Here is a 7797-nt window from a genome sequence, read left to right as displayed (position 1 = left end):
TGACCAAAATGTTTTTGGTAAGACCATTGCAGAGCTCCCATAGACCTCTTTGGGAAATGAGTCCTGAAGGCCATGCTCTTGGAAATGCTACCATCTATTTGTTTTTCCTACCTGGTAATATGTGCTAATTTATTACTTCAATACAGTGATAAACCTTTGAAGATCATGTGTCATGTTCATTAGGGATACTTCCACTCAACTTTTCACTACTGGTTGCTAATTTCTAAATATGTAGGTCTCTTTATTTGAATTGTTAGATCTGTCAATAGGCAGTTCAGGCCTTGAAAAATAATTTCTTTTCCCTTCTTTTTCTGTAGTATATTGCTGAAAGCAGATGCTGTCCGTCCCTCTAGCAGCAAGGAGCTTGGTAGGAGACAGGTACAGATACCTTCCAGATCACCAAAGAATTTCCATTAGTGGCCCCTTAGCAAGCAACTGAGAACAGATGACTATCAGCCACTGGTGTAAGCTGGTAAAGTAATACACAATAATTTCAGGTTCAGTGGGAGTCAGAGAGGGAAGAGGTACTGGTATGAGCCTGGGGGTTTTTTGATTGTGTTTTAAAGGGAGGAACTTGGTAACATTACAAGGTTTTGTGTGATTTATTGACTGCTGCAAAGTCATCCTAAATAGAAAGGATTAAATCCCTGGCTTCATGTTTCTCTTTTGTTATTGGGGAGCAAAATACATGTTACAAGGTTCCTGCAAGGCCTTAGCTTGTACTGGAGACTGCCAGATAAAATTCCAAGCACAAAGTGCTGAGGTAAGTCACTCTAATCTCTTGCTCCTTCCTTGCTTAGCACAGGGGTGAGGTCTCAGGTAGTTGAGCTCTAAGAGTTCAAATCCTCATCCATGTGTGGCTTCCCCTGGTACTGCTGGAGTCAGGAGGGTTTCCCATAGCAAAGTACTGTGCTGGGAATTGTTTGTGGAGTAGGGCCCAGGGCCACCCAGAGTCAGAGGCTGTGCAGGAGTAGAACAGAGGAGCTCTTGGCACTGGGCTATGAGTCTTACACAGCTGAGTGTGCTGCCAGCTCCACTGGATTGCTGCTATGGGCCCTTGGGATGTGCTTCAGTCCTAAACAATGGGTCTGAGTGAGGTCAGACCCTTTGTTTGCTGCTTATATTGCTTTTCAGGAGACCACAAACTGCCTTGTGGTTTGGGGAATCTGAGTTCAGCTCTCCCTGTGTGTAAGGATATGAGAAGGCTGTGGTTTTCATATCTCTTAATGGTATCATGTCACCATTTATAGGGCAAGCATGTGCAGGCAAGGAGATAAGAATTAATCTGAAAAAAATCTGTTGGCAGAGTAGACTTCCCCAAAGTGCACTGTTGCAGATGAATCCTTAAAGCTTCATAGTAGGTAAGTAAAAGCTTTCCAGTTTCAAGGAGAGCTGAATGGAGCAGTGAACATGATGAATCTCACCTACTGCCTTTTTGCTGACTAGCAACAGACACATAAATACAAATAAGAGCATATTTGCTGGGGCAGGAAAATTGTTTTTACCATATTTCATAAGCTACTACCCCTCATGGGGTGTCTAATCAGACAAAACTCAGTGAAGCTACAAAGCACTGGCTTGTAAAAACAAGTTGAGCCTTGATTTAACCCCATTCTAGCAAATTTGCAGCTACTTTGCCTGTTTTAACTAAATATTTGTTAACTCACAGAACCCTGCATCGTTCAGCATTCTTCAAGATGTATGTCCTGGTTTGGAGAGTTACTCACCCTTTCTTGTAATGCAAAAACGTATTTGGCAGTCTGAAATACATCTTCATTGTGCAGCCATGCTCTGTAATTGTCTGGTTTGGTTTTTGACCTGACTTCTCTCAATGAAATGAGTCGTTCTGAGAGCACCAGAACTGACAAAACCTGCCTTCTTGTAGATTCCTATCTCATGGTTGGCTGTAAACTTGGAATTAATTATTTTTCCCAGATACAGAGACATTTTTGTTGTCTCCTGCTCTTCCTTGGGATATCTCTGATACCAAATAATGTCCAAGGCCTGCTGCAGGATGTGCTTTCCTTCCATCATGGCCCCCAGAGGCATATTCTATCTTAATGGTTCCTTATGTTCACAAAACTTGCAGAAATGTATTTTATCTTTTAGAGTTTTGTGTGTTCAGTCAGTTCAATCCAGAGTTATTGAATGGGTGAGAGATAAGAAAGAACAGGAACTTTGATTAGGAAGCAAGGCTAAAGCAGTAGGCTGCACCTGTAGAGCCCTGCCTCTCAGCTCTGGATCTGTAAGTATTATGTGTATTAAATACTCAAAATCTGGGTTGTCAAACTTCACTATACTGTTAATATCACAGGAATATCTCTTGCACTGGGCTGTCACTGACTGCTGGAATGTTCTTTAGTGACAGAAAAAGTGATTAGCCAACTAAATTTTAAAATTGGGGAAGGAAATACTCTGCATGACTCAGCACATAGAAAAAGAGAGTACTTTTTCCTTCAGGTGTTCCTCTGGGTGGGCTTCTTTTAATAATAAAGCAGGAACATCAATGAAGGATTAGGTGGAAATTGCAGCAAAAAGGCCAAAGTGGAGGAACCAAGGATAATGCCTTTTATCTTCATGGAGGATTTTTTGAAAATGCACACAGGAATAGCTCTTTTAATAGAAGGAAGCTGTATAACTTACTGTCTTCAGTGTGTGTTGTGTTCTTTCCAAGCTACAGAGAATCTGTAAAAGTTTGCATCATCTTCTTGGCTTCAGCTGCAAACCCATCTAGTTTTCTGCAAGTCAGAGCCTTGCCAATTCATAAGCTGCAGCTGAGAATTACAAATGCAGGATGCCCCTCAATGCCAGCAGTTAGTGAGCAGTACAGATAGTCCAGATGGAAACAATGGGAAACAGAAGCAGACAGAAGTCTTACAGACACATCAAACCCCATCACTCCTTTCCATTTGTTATTTCCTGACTCACAATGCACCAAAATAGAAGCACATTCTATAGTAGTTTGGATTTGAGTGCTATGGACCTTAAGGACACCACAGCCCTGGCTTCTTCCTGTATCTTTGCTGGTTTGAGGAATAGCTGGATAAAGATTAAACAGCCTCTTTTTCATTAAAAAAGAGCAAAGACACACCAAGCCCCCAAGTCCTGCAGAGCCATCTGCAGCTGCCAAAACCACATGTCATACACACTGACATGCAGGGTTGGGAGAACATTTCTCTATTCTTCACAGCAAGATTATATGGATCATGGGTATAAAGGGTTGATACATGTTTAAGGCCATGATCCAGCAAAATATTTTGAATGCTTTCTTTTCCAGAGCCTGACTATGATCTGCTTCTTGGGATTGTTCCTTTCTTTGATGTAGTTTTCATTCTTTGCCCTGAGACACAAAGAGAAATGTCAAGAATCCATGTGGTCTGTCACAGCCAAAGCTCATGGCAAACAGTGTTTCCTTGGCTAAAACCTGCAAAGTGCTACACCTATGATAGTTGGCTGTGCCACTGAGGAAAAAATTATGCAGGTCTGGTGTTCCTACAGTTTGTGAAAGAATAGTCAGGGTGGAGCAACTACAAAGCTCTGGTAAGTTGTTCTAACTTGGGACACATTGGTATTGATATTAACATGGAGATCTGTGTGAGTTTCCAGTTTAAAAATAGAACATTTCTTTGCAGGCCCAATGGATAATTTATTATGTTTTTCTTGACAAGAATATTACTTGGAGAAATAGCCTGGGAAAATGCTTCAGAATCTTTCCTCTGCTTTCAGGATTATGGTTTTTTTGCAGCCAGCAAGGAAGAGCCTGCCAGACTTCTTTCTACTTAATCTGGATTGCTGTGCTACTTCCTTATTTTTTATTGTACACATGTAGACCATGAAATAGGATAAAAGGGTGATGTAATTTCTGCAGGCTGTCCAGAAAAAAATCTGGAACATGAATTAGGTGAGAAAATAGGAAGGGAAACAAGATGATAGAATTGCACATGGGGGCTAAGGGCCAGTGGGGAGAGTATAGAGAGCACAAAGATGATCTTACAGAGGGATGAATCCTCCCCCTAAATGCTGCTGTGTTATGTTTTGTTCTGCTCCTGCAGCCTCCACATGTCTGTGCAGCCACCACATTCCTTTGCCACAGGGGAAAATGTTTGCTAAGGTCTAGGTAACAGGAATTCTTTGTCAACCTTGTCTGGGTTTAAAGAATGCAGGAACTTTTTCTGTAAAAATCCTTTCAGTGGTTCTTGCCACACAGGCATAATCTGGGTAAAATTTCTCTGTGCTAGGACTTCATTATTAATTATCTTAACCAGGAAATTACAACACTTAAAAAAAAAAAAAAAAAAAGCTAACCTACCATTTTTTGCTGCTTGTCAGCAGGTAGCAAACATGCAGCACATGTGTGTGTGTGTGTGTGCTTTCATTATATTCACATGCTGCTATATCTGAGGGCAAGGCATTTCCAGGAAATTAACAACTGCTGGGAAGGATTGTGGATACAAGAGACAGCTCAGCTAAGGACCCAAATTGGCTGTTAGTCAATGGGAGGTGCTCAGTGCTGAGACTTACTGTCATAAATTGGAATGAAAAGTACATGAGCTTATCAGTCTGTGTGCAGGAGATTCAGACATTACTGTCATTTTGAGCAATTAAGTTATTGCCTCCTCCCTCTGCATCTCCTTCAGTTTTTGTGCTGCCAGCAGTAGGAACACTACAGCTGGCAAAAGGACTGATAGGAAGGGTTTGCTCCAGATCCATTGTATTTGTGAATCACAAGCTATTAACAGTTTGGATTTCATTAAAGAAAAATGATAAAATCCAAGTTTAAATTGAGTGCAGATTGTGTAGGGATTTGTGCCATTTCAGCCCAGTTGTTTTAAAGATCATTTTACCAAACCACCCAGGTGCATACACAGCTTTGGCCATAACACACATATGGAGCACACACAGCTATGGCCTGCCTGTTTGACTAAGCCTTAGTCAAACAAACAGTTCCATTAGAGCAAAGTCTCAGTGTTGCAGAATTGAGCTTTAATAGCCATTGCACAATGGAAAGTTCTCTCTTGTGTCAAAGCTGCTGGATCTTTAGCTGCTGTGACATTTGGTATATAGGTTTAAGAACCAAACAGCTGCCCAGAGTGAGCAGTGCAATGTTATATTTCAAGTTCTAAAGAAAAAGCTGGTGTTGAGAGATGCTGAGCAGGTTGTTTTTTTATCTGAGTAGGACACCTGCATACTGTATTAAGGGTGTGAGATGGCAGAAATCCCTTTTCAAACTGCTTTAAACCCCGAAAGCCCTAATATCTGTTTTCCCAGTTCCTCTTTTGCCCAAGTCTGTTTTGCCTGTGCCTCAATAATGAAGACATTGCTCTCTAACATCAGGCATGTCACTTATCAGTTATACATGTATTTCTCAGACAACATGGGGATTTAACTTTGGTTCTATTTTATTTTCCTGGTTGAGAATTTACAAGAACACAACAGCCCACAAAAAAAAATGCTTTTTACTCACACCTGTTGGTTAAATTTGCCAGGCACTAAGTCGAGTAGGAACTTGTTAGCTTTCATTACAGCACTTGGAAAAAATGTCGTCATCCACTAAGTAGAGCACAGCCTCCCCTCCAGCACCAGCAAGCCTTGAGCTTGACTCTCCTCTGATGGATGTGTCCTTATCTTGCCTGTCTTCACACTGCAGGTTGCTTTTATTGGTGATGAAAGGATGAAAAGAACCCAAGCTGAGTGCAGACACTGAGATGAGTGTGCAGGTAGTAAAATTGTTCTACTGAGTAATGTTAATCACACTGAGGTGTAGCTATAAGTTAAGTGTGTGATGGACGTTGCTATACACCAGAAAGTACAAGTAGCATCTAAAACAAGGAAATGGTCCTGGTTGTGTTCAAGGTAAAAGAAATAAATGACAGTATTTCCAATTCAAGCAGTTGAGGAGTTACTCCAAGTCACAAGAGAGATGAACTGGCTTACACTTAGGGCATATTAGACAAGTCACTCATCCCAAGCAATTGTCTTCCCTCAGCACCAAAGTTTTTTAAATTTTCTTAGTTGTTTCCCACAGCCTTGCTTGCAAAGGTGCAAAAGAAATACCTACTTTCTTTTTTGCAAATACCCTATTGCAGTATAAACCCGTGCAAATGTCATTAACTTGATTTATCCTGTATGGAAATGGAATAAAGTAAAATACCTGCTTAGCAATTGGTGTAACATACAGTAATTAAACATCTTTAGAGGGGCTCTTTTGAAATATATCTAAGTTTGGGAAGAAAAATATGAAGCAAAGGAATGGAGTTTGTAGTATTCATGGACTCAGTCCCATAAGAATATGCAAGCCCAGTGCCAAATGCCTCCACCCAAATACCCGAGACATTACTAATTTGATAAGAGTCCCTTTCCTGTTTTTTACTAGCCTGTGCAGTTTCTCAAGCTATCTGTACTCCTTTCCCACGAAGAGCAATTTTAGTGGCACAGAACGTGTCTGCAAAGCAAAATGAAGGTGTAGTTGCAGCACAGGTAGGTGAAAGCACATGAGAATGGGTGGTCAGAGCAGTAAATGTGTGGGAAATGGGCTGGCAACCAGCCTGCACTTATAGCTGGGTGAGTATTTGGCATCAACTACAGAGAACCTTTTGCTTGTGGCAGTAGATATCGGTAAAAATACATGCTGGGGCTTCAGATAATGTTGAATGGCTTGGAAAAACTGCTAGACAAGGTACTGAGCAGAATCCAGAGTCTTCTATCTAGAAGAACAGATAAGTAGAGTAAATGCAAATCAGGACTGTACTCTTCAGACAGGGTATGCCTGAAGATTCACACAGAAAATCTGGAACCACGTTTTTCCTCCTGCTGCTGTATCTGTCCTGACTTGTAGACACCTGCTGTGGAGGTGGCACTTGGTGCTGGCACTGCAGGATGGCTGAATGCAGCTGTCTGGCCCACTTCTCTCACCAGTGACTGTCAGGCTGTCAGAGCCCTCACAGCCACAGTTTTGGCTCTCAGACTCTGGGCCATGTTCATTTCATTAAGCTTTGCATTTCTGGGGAGAAAGGCTGGAAAGAGAGGTAGTTATCACCCAGTTGTGAGGAGCTCTTGCTAGAGCAAGCCAGAAAGCTTTCCCAAGTGCCTGCACAATGTAATTCTATCTTTGGGCATATGAGCCTCACAATACCTTGTTAATATGGTTAATCTTTCAAGTGTTTTATACTTTTGTTCCATGGCTCTTTGTTTTGAAATATGTTTCAGTCTGAAAGGATACAACTGGAAAGTGAAACTCTCTGATGCTGAGCGGTGCTTCTGGCACTCTGGGTGGTGATGCTCACCACCATTTTCCATGATGTCTTGTACCTCTGCCCAGTAAGTGGGAGAAAAGCTGGAGAGGGTAAAAAGATTACACACAGCAACTGAATTCTAATGATAAATGTGAGTGCATTCTTAGGCACAAAATTGTTCAGTGCTCTCTGCTGTTTTCTCTCAGAAGGGATTGTTACCTGTAGAATAACTTCAGGAAAAACATTTTTAAAAATCTCCATGTTTTCATTGGAGGGAGTGTGTATGTATGGTGCTTTTCTCTTTTTTTACACTGATGTATTTCACAAATGTTCCTTCACTACATACTTTCAGCTGGTGAAAATTATTTTTCCTCTGGGTCCAAAAAAGTTTCAAGTAGACCCGAATTAAAACTATGAGAAAATCACCACTACAAAACTGGAATTTTAAAACCAATGTTTTTGCAAAGAAGAAAAATAAGTGTGTGTGCCCTTTGGCTGATCTGTAACCACAGCATGGTCTTTTCAGCATTCCTTTTTTTAACATGCAAAATATTTTCCAAATTCC

This window comes from Fringilla coelebs (genome assembly GCF_963513975.1).
Source record: "Fringilla coelebs genome assembly, chromosome: 12".
NCBI lineage: Eukaryota > Metazoa > Chordata > Aves > Passeriformes > Fringillidae > Fringilla > Fringilla coelebs.
The sequence above is the reverse complement of the archived record's forward strand: the minus strand, read 5'-3'. Positions refer to the sequence as shown.